Here is a 20,938-nt window from a genome sequence, read left to right as displayed (position 1 = left end):
TGATCCTCATTAGCAAAGCATCCTGAGTACCTTTTGAGCATGATGTGTAGGATGCCCATGGGGCTGCCTTCGTCTATTGGTCATGTGTAATGCTCTCTTCCCAATAAAGCATGCTCTTTCTCAAAAAAAAAAAAAAAAAAAAAAAAAAAAAAAAGGGCAGAGAATCTGAATAGACATTTTTCCAAAGAAGACATACAGATATACAGATGGCAACAGGCACATGAAAAGATACTCAATATCACTTAATCATCAAGGAAATCCACATCAAAACCATGATGAGATATCATCTCAAACCCATTAGAATGGCTATTATCAAAGACACAAGGGGGAAATGCTGGGGAGGATGTGGAGAAAAGGGAACCGTGGTGCACAGTTGGTAGGAATGTAAACTGGTGCAGCCACAGCGGAAAACAGTATGCAGATTCCTCAAAAAAAGCTAAAAATAGGAACACCATATGTTCCAGCAATTCCAGTTCTAGGTAATTATCCAAAGAAAATGAAAACACTAACTCAAAAAGGTACGAGGATGAGTCAAAAATTATCCTCACTCTGGATGGAGAAATTCTATAGCCAGAGTGTGGATAATTTTTGACTCACCCTCATATATGCATCCCCATGTTATTGCAGCATCATTTACAACAGTCAAGATATGGAAACAACCTAAGTGTTCCTCAATGGATGAATGAATAAGGAAAATGTCCTCACACTCACATGAAGGAATATTACTCAGCCATATAAAAGAAGGAAATCTTGCCATTTGCAATAACATGGTTGGACTCTGAGGGCATTGTACTGAGTGAAATGTAGACCGAGAAAGACAAATACCATAAGATCTCATTTATATACGAAAAAAAAAGATATTCATAGATACAGAGAACAGACTGGTGGTTGCCGGGGGGGGGGGGGGGGGGGGGGGGAGGAGTTGGCAAAATAGATAAAGGGAGTCAACAGGTACAAACTTCCAGTTATAAAATAAATAACTCATGGAGCTATAATGTACAGCATGGTGACTGTAGTTAATAATACTGTATCGCATATTTGAAAGCTGCTAAGAGAGTTGATCTTAAAAGTTCTCATCATAAGGAAAAATTTTGTACTATAGTGATAAATGCTAACTAGACTTATTGTGATCATTTTGCAATATACATAAATATCAAATGTACACCTAATACCAATAAATCACTATATGTCAACTACGTTTCAATTTAAAAAAAGAAAAAAGTTTCTATTTCATATGTATCACACACATACAAGCCTATATATACATATACATATATACACACACATATATGTGTATATATATATGCATAGAGAGAGAAATTAATACAATGAATTCCCATGTATCCACTGTCCCTGTTTTAAACACAGATCTTTACTAGGACCTTAGAAGCCCCCTGATCCCATCCCCTTCCCTCCCCTAAGGTAACTGTTATCCTGATTTCTGACTTCTGTGTTAATCATTCCCTTGCTTTTTGGATTAGTTTTGCCTTTAATACATACATTGGTACACAAATATATATATAAGTATATATGTATATATATATATGAACAATACATTTTTAGTTTTTAAAAACTTAATAGAAATCACAAACCTAGATATACAAGGGCATGGTACCCTTATAGATAAAGGATGGTAAAGAAGGAAAGGGAAAGATAAACTGAACAGCCTCTGTGTCACTGTCCAGTTTCAGCTTTCCAGAAAGCTAACAGAACTCCTCTCCAGAAAAGTGATGAGTTATGAGGCAAAGACATGAATCCTGGAAAACATAGATCAACCACAGTCAGGGCTTCTAGCAGGGTAATTCAGGCTAGAATCACTGAACTTACAACAGGAATATATATAGATGAGAGAGCAGGCTCTGTTCATCTTTTGTTTCTAAGCTACCCATCAGGATTTAGGAGTAGGTCAAAACAGAGTATATTTGAGAGGTGAAACTAGTATCCTCGGCTGAGCCAGACAGCAGGGCCTGAGGGGAAACCCAGAAGTATATATAGTACTTGGTGAAGCCAAGTGAAGAACAGATAAATCTGAATCAAGCTCACCAGAGTATTCTGTCCTCAGGTTAAAAAGACAGAACTGTGACAGCAAGCATCTTGGTAATTTGCCTTAAACAATTCTAGGTCCTGATTCACAGGCCTCCATGTGGAGTGGTTGCCCTCCACATACGATACACAGCCAGCACCTTGCAATCTCCCAGAAGTAGTTCTGGGGAATCCCCTCAACTCCCTCCTTTTTGCATCTCCTGTATCCCACGTCTTCCTTTTTCTTAGTTTACCGTCAATTGGTGTTTCTCATCCTCCAATCGCTTTTTCTTTTTTTGGCAGTGCCCCGCAGCTTGCAGGATCTTAGTTCCCTGACCAGGGATGGAACCCAGGCCCTCAGCAGTGAAAATGCAGAGTCCTAACCACTGCACCATCAGGGAATTCCCTCCAATAGCTTTTAATAAAGGGGACAGGAGAAGTAAATATTTTCAGAACTCGCATGTCTGAAAATATCTTTATTCTAGCTGGCTATAATTTGGCTGAGTACATACTTCTAAGTTCAAAATCATTTTCCCTCAGAATTCTGAAGGCATTGCTCCACTGTTTTCTCATCTCTAGGTTGCTGCATAAAAATCCAAAGCCATTCTTAGTCCTGACCCTTTATACACAGGCTGTTTTTTGTGCATTCTAGAATCACATCTCTTTGCCTCCCAGTGTTTCGAAATTTCCTAATGATGTGCCTTAGCATGGGTATATTTTCACTTACTAGGTCGGGCACTCAATGGGCACATTCAATCTGAAAACTCTAACCTTCAATTTTGAATCACCTTCTTGAATTATTTATTATTTTCTCCTTTTCATTTCCCCCTATTTTCTCTACCTGGATCTTAATCATATGGGTATTGAAATTCAGAAACAGTCTGCTAAGTATTCTCTCTTTTATTTTCTATGTGTCTTTTCAGTCTAGTTTTTGGGAGATTTCCCAAACATTAGCTTACGATGCTCCTAAAATTTCATTTCTACTATTAATATTTTAAAATTTTTTCCTCTTCATCTCTTCTCTCTCTTAATATATTAATAATGGGGGAGAGTTTTTTTTTTCTCCTTGCAAAGTCTCTTCCAATTTGCTTTTCCACGTTTATTTGTTTCAGTTCCCATCTTCCACCTTCAATATAAGAGGCTTTCCTCAAATAACTGGTAACATTTGGGTGTTTGCTTACGATTAAGAGCAGAGGACTAAAAAGGTTATAACTGAACTTGTGGGTGGGGCTTGGTGACAGCTGCTCAAGGAAATTCATGTCAGGTGTTTTCTCTGGTGCTACTTAGAAACCTCTGAGAATAATATTTCAATCACCTACTTGGCTGCCAGCATTCTAAGAACCTAGAGGAGAAATGGGGGTGAGAGTAGGAGTGGGGGTGGGGCAATAATGCCCCCATATTCAGTATGCATACAATCATTTATTCTTCTATTTTCATCACAGTTATGACTTTATTTCCCAATATTATTTACAAATTCTGAACAGACATTAATCTTTGGGATTTGGAAACAAGGAACCAAACTTTCCCAAGTCACAAGTTATTCTCTGTTTTTCATGACATTTCATTTCTGCATTTTTAAATAATGAGTGACCATAAAAATATATAGTGAATCATTTTTCTACAATAAGGTTATAATAAAAGTTTCAAAGGTTTTCTCTTTTTAAAAAAATCCAGTAATAAATCCATGCACATTATCATGAACCAATATACTGTGGTAAGATTATGTATTAGACAAATCTGTAAAACTGATCTCTATCTGAATTAGTCACAGGATGATAAAATATTTTAGGAGAGAGTGACATCATCACAATGGCAGAACATGAGTTTTCTACTGTCATCTCCCCAAAGAACACCAATTATGATAACCACCCACAGACAAGAGAGCCTTTGCAGAAATCCAGAAGTCCAGCAGAGATGTTCCAGCATACGAGTGAAACAAAAAAGACCAAGACTGTGTCCACTAAAGACAGTAAGAGAAAATGTCTGACTTAACATATCACCTCTCCCAAAAGGAGGCACATCTCAGTGCCAAGAGAGCCCTTCTTGCCCAGTGATTTCTCCTGCAGGGGAACATGAGAACATGTGAGTGCTCAGCTTCACCAGCTGTGTGGGACGCTGCCAATAAGGCCCATTTCTCTGGCCCCATACAGAGTACTGAGTTGTGAGCTCAGGGCAGTGAGTGGCTAAAAGAAAAACAGCCAAGGGTCAGAAAGGAACATATCAAAGGGACACGGATCATACTAACCACTTTGCAGACTCTATTACAGGCCTGCCCACAAGCCACTGGGAACCCCTCCCCAGTGGATCCCCACAACTGGCTCATGGGCACCCCCAGTACTCCACATGCTTCACCCATATACCCTCCCACCCACAGACAGCTCCCTGGCATGCTCCCCATGGCAGCAAGAGCAAGCCATTGCAGATGGCTAGTGAGCATGCCTAGAAAGCCAGTCCAGGAGAAACCACAAACTTGAACATGTAGCTCTGGCCTAGGGAAAACAAAAGGGAGGCAGTCAGCACCCACTCCACCTTTGTAGGACCAAGAGAAGGCATATAAGCTTAAGAATTCTGCCACAAGAGAGTACAAGGAATGTGGAGCAAGTGTACCCATAGAAGAAGGAGGTCTGAGAAATCCTCAGGATTCCTAACAGGTGACAAGGTATTTCTCTCCCAAAGCCACTCAGTAAAGCCTGGAGGAGGTGACTGCTTCTTCAAATGTGAGGACATAACGCAAGATTTCAAAGAACATGAAAAATCAGGGAAACACGACAACACAAAAGAAACAGTATTTTCTAGTAGCCAAACCCAAAGAAATGGAGAGCAGCAATTTACACAATAAGAATTACGGTAGTTGTTTTAAGGAAGTTCAGTGAGCTACAAGAAAACATAGAAAGATAATTCATTAAAATCAGGAAACAAATTTTTTTTAAAAATTTCACAGATTGATAGAAATAAAAAAGAACCAATCAGAAATTCTGGAAATGAAGAACACAATGAAGGAAATGAAAAATACAATAGAGAACACCAACAAAATGAATCAAGCAGAATTAATCTATGAAATAAAAGGCAGAACTTTTGAAATTATCCACTCAGAGAATGGATAAAGAACAAAGAAAAAAGAATGAAAAAGAATAAGGAAAGCCTGTATGAACTGTGAGACACCATTAAGAGAAATCATCTATGTACTATTGCAGTCTTAGAAGGAGAAGAGAGGGAGAAAGGGCAGAAAGCTTACTTAAAGAAATAACAGCTAATTTTTAACTATATCACAAAGCTATAGTAATCAAAACAGTATGATACTGGAATAAAAACTGACACATAGATCAATGAAACAGAATTGAGAGCCCAGAAATAAACCCATGCATATGTGGTCAACCAATATTTGACAAGGGAGCCAAGAATACTCAATAGGGAAAGGACAGTCTCTTCAATAAATATTGCTGGGAAAACTGGGTAATACATGCAAAACAATGAAATCGAAACTCTCTCTTACACCACTCACAAAAATGAACTTAGAAATGGATTATTAAAGACTTAGCTGTAAGACCTTAAACCATAAAACTCCTAGAAGAAAATAAGATTAAAAGATCCTTGACATTTTCTTGGCAATAATTTTTTTAAGATATGACACCAAAAGAAAAAAATCAACAAATGGGACTACATCAAACTAAAAAACTTTTAGGACTTCCCTGGTGGTGCAGTGGTTAAGAATCCACCTGCCAATGCAGAGGACACGGGTTCGAGCCCTGGTCCAGAAAGATCCCACATGCCACGGAACAACTAAGCCCATGTGCCACAACTACTGAGCCTGCACTCTGGAGCCCTCAAGCCACAACTACTGAACCCATGTGCCACAACTACTGAAGCCCATGGACCTAGAGCCTGTGCTCCACAACAAGAGAGGCCAATGCAATGAGAAGCCCACACACCACAACAAAGAGTAGCCTCCACTCTCCACAACTAGAGAAAGCCCATGCACAGCAATGAAGACCCAACTCAGCCAATAAATAAATCAATCAATAAATAAGGCAACAACATTAGGATTATTCTTAAAAAAAAAACTAAAAAGCTTTTGCACAGCAAAAGAATCAACAAAATGAAAAGGCAATCTACAGAATAGGAGAAAATATTTGCAAATCATGTATTTCATAAGGGTTAATATCCAAAATATATAAGGAACTCATACAACTCAATAGCAAAAAGCAAATAATCTGATTAAAAAAATGAGCAGAGGACCTGAATAGACATTTTTCTAGATAAGACATAGAAATGACAAACAAGTACATGAAAAGATACTCAACATCACTAATCATCAGGGAAATGGAAATCAAAACCTCAATGAGATATCACCTCACACCTGTTAGAATGGCTATGGTCAAAAAAAAAATCAAGAGATAAGTGTTGATAAGAATGTGGAAAAAGGGAATCCTTGTGTATTTTTGGTAGGAATGTAAATCAGTACAGCAGTATGGAAAACAGTGTTGAGATTCCTCAAAAAATTAAAAATAAAACTGCCATATGATCCAGCAATCCCACTTCTGGGTATACATCCAAAGGAAATGAAATCACTATGTTAAAGAGAGATCCATACTCCCCATGTTCAGTGGAGCATTATTCACAGTAGTGAAGACATGGAAATAACCGAAATGTCCATTAAAATAGACAAATGGATAAAAAATGGTTATGTATACATACACTGGAATATTATTCAGTCATTCAAAGAAAATGAAGGAAATTCTATTTGGGACATCAATGGACCTTGAGCACACTATGAGTTGAAATGAGTTAAGAGAGATACATTTACTACTGTATGATATCACTTATATGAGGAATCTATAAAGCCAAACTCATAGAAGCAGAGAATGGTGTTTGCCAGGGGCTCAGGATTGGGGAAACAAGAAGATGTTGGTCAAGAGGTACAAATTTCCAAGTATAAGATGAATAAATTCTGGGGATCTAGTGTACAGTGTAGTGACTATAGTTAATACTGTGTTATATACTTGAAAGTTGCTAAGAGAGTAAATCGTAAATCCTCACCACACACCCACACACAAATGGTAATTATGTGAGGTGATAGAGGTATTTACCAACCCAATTGTAGCAATCATTTCAAAATACATATATGTACCAAAATACCACGCTGTACATCTTAAACTTACATAATATTATATATCACTATCTCAAGAAATCTGAGAAAAAAAAAGAGACCTTAAGAAAGATCAATATAAAATAAATGCCAACTAAAAACTCTTGTAAAAGTTGAAATACTATAAATATTTAGAAGTTATCATTCTAAAAATGAAATTTTAAAATATATCATGTATTATTTGTCCTTTTTGATAGTCTTTCATAACAAATATTCCAGATGTAGAAAAATTTCATTCATTTTGTGTTGACATTGGTCAAATTCAGAGTTTATCAAAAAGCAACCCTCACATAAATCAAAGCAAGATCCTTTTTGACCCACCTCCTAGAATAATGGAAATTAAAAACAGATATAAACAAATGGGACCTAATGAAACAAAAGCTTTTGCACAGCAAAAGAAACCATAAACAAGACAAAAAGATAATCCTCAGAATGGGAGAAAATATTTGCCAACGAAGCAACTGACAAAAGATTAATCTCCAAAATATACAAGCAGCTCATGCAGCTCAATATCAAAAAAAACAAACAACCCAATTCACAAATGGGCGGAAGACCTATACAGACATTTCTCCAAAGAAAACATGCAGATGGCTAACAAACACATGAAAATATGCTCAACATCACTAATTATCAGAGAAATGCAAGTCAAAGCCACTATGAGATACCACTTCACACCAGTTAGAATGGGCATTATCAAAAAATCTAGAAACAATAAATGCTGGAGAGGGTGCAGAGAAAAGGGAACCCTCCTACACTGCTGATGGGAATGTAAATTGATACAGCCACTATGGAGAACAGTATGGAGGTTCCTTAAAAAAACTAAAAATAGAACCACCATATGACCCAGCAATCCCACTACTGGGCATATATCCTGAGAAAACCATAATCCAAAAAGATACATGTATCCTAATGTTCACTGCAGCACTATTTACAACAGCCAGGACATGGAAGCAATCTATATGCCCATCAACAGATGAATGGATCAAGAAGATGAGGCACATATATACAATGGAATATTACTCAGCCATAAAAAGGAATGAAATTGAGTTATTTGTAGCAAGGTGAATGAACCTAGAGTCTGTCACACAGAGTGAAGCCAGAAAGAGAAAAACAAATACCATCTGCTAATGCATACATACAGAATCTAAGAAAAAAACACCAAAAAACGGTACCGATAAACCTAGTGGCAGGTTCATCAAGAATAAAGACGCAGACATAGAGAACGGACTTGAGGACATGGCGGGTAAGGGGAAGCTGGGACAAAGTGGGACAGTAGCAGTGACATATATACACTACCAAATGTAAAACAGCTAGTGGGAAGCTGCTGCATAGCACAGGGAGATCAAGTGGATGCTTGGTGATGACCTAGAGGGGTGGGATAGGAAGGATGGGAGGGAGGCTTAAGAGGGAGGGGATATGGGGATATATGTATAAATACAGCTGATTCACTTTGTTATACAGCAGAAACTGCTCAATGTTGTAAAGTAATTATACTCCAAAAAAGATCTGAAGGAAAAAAATAAAACGTGAGAAAACACAAACAAAAAAAAGCATCCCTCAAGTTCAGTGTTAGGGTACATGTTGCTTCACATAAGCTCCTATGCTTTTTTTTAATGATAAACTATTTTGTTTGCTTACTCTGGTTTTGGTTTGGGTTTGAAATATTGCTTTTACTAATTCAAACTGTAGATTAAGTTCTCATTGCATATTGGACTATTCCACAAAAACATTCATACCTTCCTTTCAATTCCTCTGTATTTATAAAAAAAAACAAAAACAAAAAAACCACAAACCCTAAAACTATAGTCTATCAGTGAATATTCTGAACTTGAAAACACCAGCAAACATTATTAACCATTATTGGGTAATATTTACATATACAACATTGAGCTCTCATAGCAAGGTTAACAGTACCACACAGAATACTATGTTTTAACTGCCAATTTACAGATTTTGCTCCCAAATTTGTTATTTCTTGGGACACCGCTCATAGCATTTATGATGCATATAAATTTATTTTACTTGTAAGGATACCTGTTAGCAGCAGATAGAGCATGAAAACATATCTATAAGATGGCAACAGCTATGAGTAAGACCACTGATTAAATCATGATGCTTTTCTCCCAGATGCTTCTGTCTCAGTTCCCAGACCTTTACTTTCTACTCAGTGTCAGCATGCCCAGTTCTTGTTTTCCACTTGATGCCAGTGGAACTCTTAGAACCAATGGTATCCAATAATATTGATTGTTAAGCTTTAATTCTCAGAAATTTTAAATTCCTTTTTTCTGTATTCCTGACTTTTTAAATGACTTTCCTCAGGATTTGGGATTTGAAAAAACAAAAAATTTCCTGAGAAATGCTAGGAATGCCTTCCCATAAGGAAATGCTACATTATTCAGAGATCATTGCTTTGAGCTTCCAGAATCTGTCCCAAGGTGAACTGCATCAATTGGGAGTTATCAATCAGCAATATTCACCCAGTCTTCCTTATTTTATGTCCCTTGTATCCCAATTTCCAGAGACACCTGGCATTGCCCAGTTCTTGAGCTTTTTGAGGATTTACAGGGTAAATATGGTCAGTTTCAGTTTTTCCTTCTGCCAATTTACATGAACCATAAACTGTTGAGTGTCGAGATAAATTTCCCTTTACTCTTGCTTGGGCTTTTAAGTTTCTCAAATTGTACTGCTCTTGTTTCCTTTCCCGATGTTCTATCCTTTCAGTCTTTACTATAGTTTTAGTGGGGTACCAATAGGGAGTAAGATCAGAAATCAATCTACAACCTTAATCCAATAGGAATCTTCATTAGTAACAAGTATCTTAAGTGAGTGTGTTGCAGGTAGTCTCAAAACACACTTTCAAACACTAAACTAGAGGACAGTCAGTAGAAAGTGCCCAGAATAGTGAACACAATGAGAAATAGTCGAAGAAACTTAAAAGATTTATCAAGGAAAATATGCTGGGAGCTACAACAGCTACTTCAATAACTAAAGAGCTAACTGGAGAAGAGAAGTTAGGTTTGTTCTCTATGCCTCCAGGGAAAGCCAGAACCAGTGTGGGAAAACTGCAAGCCAGAGATCTGGTACAAGATAGAGAAGAACTTCTTAACACAGACAAAACTACCCCAAAGAGGAATGAAACGCCCTGGGAAGCAAGAAGCTCAAGAACAGGCTGCATGACTGTCACTTATTTGGGATACCACCAACAGCATCTGGGCCCCAAATGGTTGTGTGGTCCAACTGGTTGCTGAGGCAAGACTCACACACATGAAAAACAAAGTTAATGCATAATTAAATGCTAGGAGGATGAAATTACAAAAATAGAGTCTTTTTAGGCACACTGAGTGAAAGCTCTCAAATACAAAGGATTGGCCACACTTGGAATATAACAGGCAATGACTGCCTGGTCCTAAATTTCCTTTTCTCAGTCAGGATATAATTTTTTTTCCACACAGAATCTGAACTCAGATGTGCATTTATCCCTAGATTTAATTTGAGGAGTTGAAAACTGACAAAGCAATGAGTTCCTTATTCCTATGAAAATGGCCCCATGAGCCAAGAACTTCAATAAATTACTAAGTGATCGCTTCTTTACCTAAAATGCATGTTGGCTTAAGAACAGGTCTCCCTGTTCTATTCTCCGCCCCTCCTCCAATCAAGGAATAAAGAAAACACTAGAGAGGCTGGAGCACAGAGAACAAGGGAATAGTGGCCTGATGTGAGGCTATAGCAGTAAGCACAGTGGCCAGAGTACAGGGTGGGGCTGGAAGGGAGGATTGTTGTGGGTCAAGTTAAATATTTCAGGTTTATTCTAAGTATAAAAGGCAAATGAAAGAAGAGTTTCGAGCAGGAGTTTGACATGATCATATTTTATATTTTTTAAAATAGCTTTTGTGTGAAAAATAAGGTAGAAGTATTAACACATTTGGGCAGACCAATTAGGAAGCAGTATCCAGATGAGAGGAAAAGGTAGTTTGGACTAGGATGACAGAGGTGGAGGTGAAGTAACCAGGTCTGAGAAATTCTACCTAAGAGGTAGAATTAAAAGAATGTTGAAAGATCTTAAAAATGATACCACTCTCCCAGGTATCTTGCATGAGCATCTGGATAAATGTTGGTCCCAGTTCCCAGGGAAGTATATACTGTCAGATATAAGTTGCTGGATGTATAAGGAGAAAAAGAATCCCTTTTTGGGTGGGTTAGGTTTGAAAACCTATGAGTCACCTAAGTGTGAATGTCTCACAAGCTCCACTTCATTATTTCTCACTGAATATCTCCATTAAAGCTTCAAACTCAGGAAGCTGGCAATCAAAATCTGTGTCTTTCTTCTGCATTTGCTCCATTTGCTGATTAATTAATGCCAGCAGTTGTGAGGGATGTTATAGATGGGGTTCCTACCTCTAATACAGAAGGTTGGAATATAAAACACCTTAAGTCTCATGGATAAGATTCTGTGACTCACAGATTCATCCATAACACTGGAGTTATTCTTACCACCTTAAAGAAAGAGTTAACTCCTAACTCTGCAAACATTTAAAACTATCTGAAAACAAATATAAAAGAAGTAAAGGATGTTTTTATCCACAGATTGTTTTGCTAGGAATAAGACAGATTTTTGGAATAGATCCAAAGAAAATAGATTCTAGAGTTCAGTGTTATTTCTTAATTAACTGTCCTGTTTTCCTGAAGTAAAAACTTAAAAGTTATTTTCCAGTAGACAATCTTTATGTCCTGTTATAGCACAACACTGCCACCTGTTGGAAGGCATCACAAGCAAGACGTTTTTATTCCTAATCAAGTTTGTGAGAAAATTTGCAAGTTTCTCAAAGAAAATGAAAAGGGATTATGCTTATTTTGTCCTTTTTAGCCCATCACATTTGGATAAAAATCACTGGTAAAGAGAAAAGAAAGGGACACGACCTTACTCCTTCCCACAATAAAAAGCACAAAATGATATTCACTTTTTTGTTTTCAGTTATCCGGGTGACAGAAAGGTAACCACAAACAGCACAAGGGAGTTTTCTTTGGTTGTTTTGTTTTATTTACTTATTGTTTATTTGTTTTTTGTCATCTAACGGTTTTATTATTTTTTTAACATCTTACAATTTTATTTGTCAATTATATCTCATTAAAGCTGAGGGTGGGAGGAAATTGAGGGAGTTTTTGAAGTGAGGTGTATCCTGATTATAGCTGGAGTTACACAAATCTATACACATATTAAAATTCAAAGAACTAAACCAAAAGGTAAAATTTGGTTTAGTCAATTTTACTGTATGCTAATTTTTTAAGACAGATACAGGCTAAGACAATAAAAATACCCAGTGCCATATGTTTATAGAAAGGAGGAAAAATCATAAAAAGTTAGAATGCAAAAGTATTCACATAAAATTCAACAGTTTTGCCATTTATAGCTCAAAGGCCTGCAGTCCAAATAAAATTAGAAAGGTCCTAATTTGACATAAACATGTTAGAATACTTAAATATGGACCTGGAAGTGTTTCTAAAGGCTACTGATATACACTGGAAGTAAATCACTTTGTCCCTAGTATAGACAAGTCTGATGAACAGTAACAGTCTATTACCAAAAACTAGGAATTAATATTCACCTTTGTCTGGTAACCTCAAAAAAAGTCTTATAAAGGCATTTTTATGTGATTGTGTTTTGTCTTACTCAAAGAGCTGAGGCATAAACAGGCCAAGCTGGGTACCCAGCAACTACGTAATCTTGATACTTGCTGGATGCTAGGGAAATCACATACAAATCTAAGTTATATTCAAGTTCCAAGAGTCTGGAGCATCCAAATCCATCTGAGGACCTTTCTAGAGCATCTGTAGATGCCAAATGCTGTAAGGTGCCAAGAGCCACAAGATGGATGACAAATGGACCCAAACTGAGAGCAAAAGTCACATTAATGCATTTATTCCTTCCATCTCTGCTGTTTACCACAGGGTATGGGCTATAACAGTGATGAGGAAATATTAAACAGGGAGTTTATGAAAGATGTTGCAATTGCAGGGAAAGGGGATGAGGGAGGGTCTGGAAGGCATGAGATCTTAGTTTTCTAAGATTTGGTTGAGTCATACTGTTGTCTATTTAGCTACACTTCCCCATTTATCTCAGGGAGGCCAGTTACTGAGAGGGATCCCAGTACCCAAAAAAACTTACACTTCCAACATCAGGGGAATAGTTGAAAAAATAACTGTACAGTAATAAAAGAATAATATTGGTCATCTCTCACTTTTCACTAGTTAATAACATGGATATCTTTGCACCAGGGGAGGTGAACCTGCTTGTCAGAAGCAGCAGTATTCACAGCATACCTGAGTAACTGCCAAAGTAGCCAACTAGAGCAGCAGAATGATAACAGAACAATCCAGGCCTTTGCAAAGATACAAATATGCAAAATCACCTCCATCTTACCATCTGCCATGATGAGTAATTTGCCCAGAAAGACTGAATACAGAGAAAGAATTAACAAAACAAAAAAAAAAGCAGCTTAGATCATAAAGAAGTTTAGGATTTGGGAACCTATCCAGATAAACCTGTTATTTAATCTGAATTCTAGAATATAATTTTAAAACTCCAAGATCTCCAAGTCCTAAGACAAAAACCCCTAAATTCCTTCAACTAGGAGGTGGCTCTTTGAATTTATATTTTTAGAAAGGTAAACGTGGTCATTAATACATGCCTACATTACACAGTTCTTTTAAATCTCCTATTTTATGTGACTAACATAAAACACTGAAGCATATGAACGGTTCCTCAAAAAATTAAACAGAGAATTACCCTATGACTCAGCAATTCCACTTAGGGACACACTCAAAAGAATTCAAACAGTTAACTGCGTACCAATGTTCATAGAAGCACTATGCATAATAGCCAACATGGACAACCCAAATGTCTATGAACTAATGAATGGATAAACAAAACGTGATATATGCACGCAATGGAATGTTATTTAGCCTTAAAAAGGAAGAAAACTCTGCAATATGCTATGACATGGATGAATCTTAAAGACATTATGCAAAGTGAAATAAATCAGACACAAAAGGACAAATACTGTATGATTCCAGAGACAAAAGGTAGAATGGTGGTTACAAGGGGCTGGAGATGGTGGGAGTGGGGAATTATTATTTAACAGGTATACAGAGTTTCAGTTTGGGAAGATAAAAGTTCTGGAGATGATGGTGGTGATAGTTGCACAACAACATGAAATGTACTTAATGTCACTGGATTGCACACTTAAAATGGTTAGAATGCAAAATTTCATGTTATGTACATTTTACCACAATTAAAAAAACAAACAAACAGTAGAGCAAGAAACACCAAGCCCTGCTAACAAATCAGGCCACAGGGAAATAATGAAGACTCAGATATTGCATATGAAATAGAAATGCAACTTTTCCTAGGGAGCTATGGTATACAGCCTTCCTCAGTTGCTCAAAATGTCAGAGACCCTAAAAAAAACCTCAATTACCTTTAAACCAATGAAATGAAGGCTTCCCTGGTGGCACAGTGGTTAAGAGTCTGCCTGCCAATGCAGGGGACACGGGTTAGATCCTTGGGCCAGGAAGATCCCACATGCCACAGGGCAACTGAGCCCACGTGTCACAATTACTAAGCCTGCTCTCTAGAGCCTGCGAGCCACAACTACTGAGCCCATGTGTCACAACTACTGAAGCTCGCGCACCTAGAGCCTGTGCTCCACAAGAGAAGCCACTGCAATGAAAAAACCCGCGCACTACAATGAAGAGTAGCTCCCAGTCACCACAACTAGATAAAGCCCGTGCACAGCAACAAAGACCCAACACACCCATAAACAATCAATCTAAAATAATACTAATAAATAAACCAATGAAATGAGAAAAACAAACACCAAAATGTTAACAGGATTTTATAAAACTACTATCCCCAGCATGCCCCAATCAATATAGAACCAGCAGTTACAATCAAGCTCTGCACACATACAATTTTCAAATGAACTTCTGCTGACATGTAATAAGTACCTACTATTTGATGACCAACTGTCCAATACAGTTCTCACAAATCTAATGCAGTAGATTAAACATGATGATGAGAATAAGGAAGTACCTTCTAGGAGTCTGTTTGAAATAGAAAATCAAATGAACCAACAAAGCTGAAGCAGGTTTTAGCATATTCTTCAAGGCAGAGAGATAAAGAGTCAAGTGTCTGAAACAATGAACGCTCTACAGACACACTTTGGAGATCTTGTGGGTTTGGCTCCGGACCACCACAATAAAGCGAATATTGCAATAAAGTGAGTCACACAAATTTTCTCATTTCCCAGGGCATATAAAAGTTATGTTTACACTATACTGCAGTCTATTAAGTGTGTAATAGCATTATGTCTTTAAAAAAACCACTATACATAATTTTAAAATACTTTATTCCTAAAAAATGCTAACCATCATATGAGCTTTCAGAAGAATCATAATCTCTGTGCTGGTGGAGGGTCTTGCCTTGACGTTGGCAGCTGCTGACTGATTAGGGTGGTGGTTGCTGAAGGCTGGCGTGGCCATGGCAATTTCTTAAAACAAGACAACAAATTAAGTTTGCTACATTGATTGACTCTTCCTTTCCCAAATGATTTCTCTGTAGCAGACAATGCTGTTGGATAGCATTTTACCCACAGTAGAACTTCTATCAAAATTGGAGTCAATCTTCTCAAACCCTGTCACTGATTTAACAACTAAGTCTATGTAATATTCTAAATCATCTGTTATCATTTCAACAATCTTCACAGCAGCTTTACCAGGAATAGATTCCATTTCAAGAAAGCACTCTCTTTGCTCATCCATAAGAAGCAACTCCTCATCCATTAAACTTTTATCATGAGATCACAGCAGTTCAGTCACATCTTTAGGCTCCACTTCTAATTCTAGCTCTCTTGCTGTTTCCACCACATCTGTAGTTATATCCTCCACTGAAGTCTTGAACCCCTCAAAGTCATCCATGAGGGTTGGAATCACCTTCTTCCAAATTCCTGTTAATATTTTGACCTCTTCCTGTAAATCATGAATGTTCTTAATGGCATCTAGAATGGTAAATCCTTTCCAAAAGGGCTTCAACTGACTTAGCCCAGATCCATCAGAGGAATCACTATCTCTGGCAGCTTTACCCTTAAGAAATGTATTTCTTTTTTTTTATTTTTTTTATTTTTTGGGGGGTACACCAGGTTCAATCAACTGTTGTATAAAAAAATAGAAATGTATTTCTTAAATAATAAAACTTGAGAGTTGAAACTACCCCTTGATCCATGGGCTGCAGAACAGTTGTGTTAGCAGGCATGAAAAACCACATTAATCTCATTGTACAGCTCCATCAGAGCTCTTGGTTGACCAGGTGTGTTGTCAATGAGCAGTAGTATTTTGAAAGTGATCTTTTATTCTGAGCGGCAGGTCTAAACAGTGGGCTTAAAACAGCCAGTAAAGCATACTGTAAACAGATGTGATGTCATCCAGGCTTTGTTTTGCCACTTAAAGAGCAAGGCAGAGCACATTTAGCATAATGCGTAAGGGCCCTAGGATTTTTGGAATGATAAATGAGCACTGGCTTTAACTAGAAGTCAGCAGCTGCATTAGCCCCTAACAAGAGAGTCAGCCTGCCCTTTGAAGCCAAGTAGTGACTTCTCTTAACTATGAAAGTCCTGGATGGCATCTTCTTCCAATATAATGTTGTTTCATCTACACCGAAAATTCACTGTTTAGTGTAGCCACCTTCATTAATGATCTGAGCTGGATCTTCTGGATAACTTGCTGCAGCTTGTTGCAGCACTTGTTGCTTCACCTTGCACTTACATGTTATGGAGATGGTTTCTTTCCTTAAACCTCATGAACCCACCTCTGCTGGCTTCAAACTTTTCTTCTGAAGCTTCCTCATCTCTCTCAGCCTTCACAGAATGTTAAGAGAGTTAGGGTCTTACTCTGGATTAGGCTTTGGTTTAAGGGAGTTTTGTGGTCGGTTTGATCTTCTAACCCAGACACTAAAACTTTGTCCATATCAGCAATAAGGCTGTTTTGCTTTCATATCATTTGTGTGTTCACTCGAGTAGCACTTTTCATCTTCTTCAAGAACTTTTCCTTTGCATTCACAAATGAGCTAACTGTTTGGTGCAAGAAGCCTAGCTTTCAGCCTATCTCAGCTTTCGACATGCCTTCCTCACCAGCTTGTCATTTCTAGCTTTTCACTTAAAGTGAGAGAAGTGCAGTACTTACTTTCACTTGAACACTTAAAGGCCACTCCAGCGTTATTAACTAGCCTAATTTCAATGTTGCTGTGTCTCAGGGAATAGGGAGGCCCAAAAAGAGGGAGAGAAATGGGGTAATGGTCCGTTGGTGGAGCAGTCAGAATACACGTGACACTTCTCAGTTAAACTCACTGTCTTATATGGGCACAGTTCATGGCACCCCAAAACAATTACAATGGGAACATCCAGGATCACTGATGACAGATCACCATAACAAATATAATAATAATGAAAAAGTTTGAGAATTACCACAATGTGACACAGAGACATGAAGTGAGCCAATGCCGTTGGAAAAATGGTGCAGATAGACTTGCTTGATGCAGGTTTGCCATGGACCTTCAATTTGTAAAAAACACAGTAACTGCAAAGCACAACAGAATGAAGCACAATAAAGCCTACCTGCAAAGCTAAATACAGTAGCAGGGACTCAGATGTCACACTAACCAGGGAACCACTGGGTCAGTTTCTGTAATTCCCAGCATTTAAGAACAGTATCCCAAACTACATCAGTATCCCAGCAGCCTTTTAAAGGAAAAGACTGACAGTCTTTGACTATACAAAAATGTAAAGCATCAGTACAGTAAAAGATATAACACAAAGTTAACAAGCAAATAGACTGAAAATATCTGCCCCATATCCAACAGTCAATGGGTTAATATTTCCACACAAAGAACTCCTACAAATCAATAAGCAAAAGACAAAACTCAGTAGGGAATGGAAAAATTACATAAACTGTTTTCCCCCTGCTTCATTTTTCAAATCTAAAATGCTGCTCACAGGTCCTTCCCCTCATTTTTCCTGGGCCCAGTATTTCATACATAGTAATTCATTCTAAATTACTGCACAGATCTATACCATGGTCTCCAGGAAGACTAAAAATTAACCTCACGTGCTTTCCATTTAAAGGAACTACAGCATAATCCATATGACTGTCATGTATCTGATAAGGGACTTGTAGCTAGAATATATAAAGAACTCTTACAACTCAATGATAAAAAGCAAATAGCCTAATTTTCAAATGGGCAAAGAATATGAATAGACATTTCTCCAAAGAAGATATACCAATGACCAATAGCACACGAAAACATGTTCAACATCATTAGCTATCAGGGAAATACAAATCAAAACCACGAGATACCACTTCACACCCACAAGGACGGCTAGCATTTAAAAAAGCAAAAACAAAACAGATATTGACAAGTGTTGGCAAGAATGTGAAGAAATCAGAACCTTCATACACTGCTTATAGGAATATAAAATGGTGCAGCTGCTTTAAAAAACACTCCGGTAGTTCCTTAAAATGTTAAACATAGAATTACCATACAATCCAGCAATTCCACTCTTAAGTGTATACTCAAGAGAAATGATATCATGACGTTCACACAAAAACTTGTGCATGAATGTTCACAGCAGCATTAGCCAAAACAACCCAAATGTCCATCAACTGACCAATGGATAAATAAATGTGGTATATCCATACAACAAAATATTATCTAGCAATAAAAAGGAATGAAGTACTGATACATGCTACAACGTGGATGAACATGCATATTAAGTGAAAGACAATCAAAAAAGATCACATAATTTACGACTTCACTTATATGAATTGTCCAGAATAGGCAAATATATATTCAGGAGATTAGTAGTTCCTTAGGGCTAAGAGCCGGGTGGAGTAAGGAGAAAATCAGGAGAAACTGCTAATGGGCACAGGGCTTCTTTTGGAAGTGATGAAAATGTTTTAAATTTGATTCAGGTGTTGGTTGTACAACTTTGTGAATGCACCAAAAATTAATGTACGTTTTAAAATTCTATGGGATTTGAACCATATCTCGATTAAGCTGTTATTTTTCAAAAGGACTACAGATTGGGGTTTTTTTTCCGCCCATTATACCCCCAGCTCCTAAAACAGTACTTGGCAATATCAGCGATTCAATACATTCTGACTAAATGAAAAAATAAATTTCCAAATGTGGTTCAACCACTATAAAACTGTCATAGCCAAAGAGATGAAATTACTGCAGGTTGGCATGACAGGGGCATACAGTGTGTGTGTATAGGTGTGCTTCCGTGAAAAGAGATGAGACTAAAAAATTCAGCAGAAGCAAGACCTTGAAGGGTCTTGAAGCCAGCCTAAGGAACTTGTATTATCCTAAAACAATGTGAAGGTCAGTAAGATTTTAAGGAGAGGATTATCACAGATCTTTGTGTTTTAAATGTGTAAAGCCTAGGTAGAGAATTGGTACTTCTATCCAAAGGTGAGGTAGAGCAAAACCCCTCAGGTGAGAATAAGGTGGAACGAGAAAAGAGCAGAAGAAGCAACAAGCAAAACACACTAACGATTTTTAAAATTACACACAGCCTACGAGCGCTATACCCGCCCCCAACACACACAGATTGACAATCAGACACACACACCTGAAAATCACTTACAATGAAAATCTCTTGCATCGTCAGGCCCCGTATGGAGCTCAGCTGTGATGACACAAAAACTAAGACCATCTAGCCAGGAAATTCCTTTCTACAATCAACCGGGCAGGGTCCTCCTGAGACTGCTGTAACTTGGGACCACCGACAAAGTGCCCCGTTCCACCTCTTCGAGAGGACCCCACCTGTTCACAAAGGTACCTCTAGGAACGCTCAGCAAGGACCACAGGGCAAGACCACGATTAGCTACAAAGAGGGGCGGCGGGGAGTAGAAACCTCGCAGCATCCCGAGGCGCTGAGCCCACTGCGGGCCCCCAGGCGCCAACCACACAGCTGCGGGAGGTCGCGACCCGGCGACAACAGGAAGGCGGCCCTCGAGGGCCTCCCCCTGCGTGACCACCCGGCATGCGAACGCGGCCTCCAGGACTGCGGGAATAAACGCTTCTGGGGTGGGAGCGATCAGACTCTCTCTCCCACGGGGACGCTAACCTGTCCGGCGCAGACGTGCCACGCCGCGGAACGCGCAGCGGCTCCTTGCAGGCGTGGGGAGCGGGCGGGGTAAGAGCCGGCAGGTGGGTACACCCCGCGAGGAGCAGTCGAGACTTCCGGCGTAGCCTCCTCCCGCGGCTAGAGCGTCGGGACGCGCGAGCAGCTGGCCGAGGGCGGATCTCGGGCGCCCCCGGGGGCGGGTCCCCATCTGACATTGATTTAGCGGCTCGGCTTCTCGGAAGCCTGTCTCCGATCTGGGAGGGGATTCGTCTCCTCAAAACTCCGCTTTTTGTTTTCTGCGCCCGTTAGCCCTCGACATACATTCAGTCCAGCAGCGGTTGCCGAGGAAATTGAAACCACTTAGTTCGTGTTGCTCCTCGCAGGGATCTGGTGCTTTGGTTCACCTCCGAGTATGCGAAACCCCGGGCCATCTGAGCCCCGCTCTGCCACTAAAGTCCATCTTGCCCTCTTCGGCTGAGAAATTTGGCAACACTCATTTTTTTTTTATTCATTAAATATTCATTAAATTCTTACTGTGCTCCAGGGAATGCATCGCTAAGAAAAAAACTGTAATGGTCTCTGCACGGAGTTT

The 20,938-nt window shown here is 38.7% G+C and overlaps 1 protein-coding gene across 7 annotated transcripts in view; it reads right to left on the bottom strand.

The window, feature by feature from the left end:
* The window catches only part of LOC130851184 (cytochrome c oxidase assembly factor 1 homolog), an 88,216-nt gene extending 67,776 nt beyond the window's left edge, over positions 1-20,440 (bottom strand). For 2 of the 7 annotated variants that reach the window (XM_057731110.1, XM_057731106.1), the window contains exon 1: positions 20,347-20,440. The gene's annotated coding sequence lies outside the window, so the exon portion shown is untranslated. Of the gene's footprint in view, positions 1-17,682; positions 17,704-19,863; positions 19,883-20,346 lie in introns of those variants that run through there. The other 5 variants (XM_057731107.1, XM_057731111.1, XM_057731112.1 and 2 more) reach the window with 5 other exon arrangements.
* Between the last annotated feature and the right edge of the window lie 498 nt (positions 20,441-20,938).

The sequence above is a fragment of the Hippopotamus amphibius genome, chromosome 4 (genome assembly GCF_030028045.1).
Source record: "Hippopotamus amphibius kiboko isolate mHipAmp2 chromosome 4, mHipAmp2.hap2, whole genome shotgun sequence".
In the NCBI taxonomy this organism is placed as follows: Eukaryota; Metazoa; Chordata; class Mammalia; order Artiodactyla; family Hippopotamidae; genus Hippopotamus; species Hippopotamus amphibius.
The sequence above is the reverse complement of the archived record's forward strand: the minus strand, read 5'-3'. Positions and strand labels throughout refer to the sequence as shown.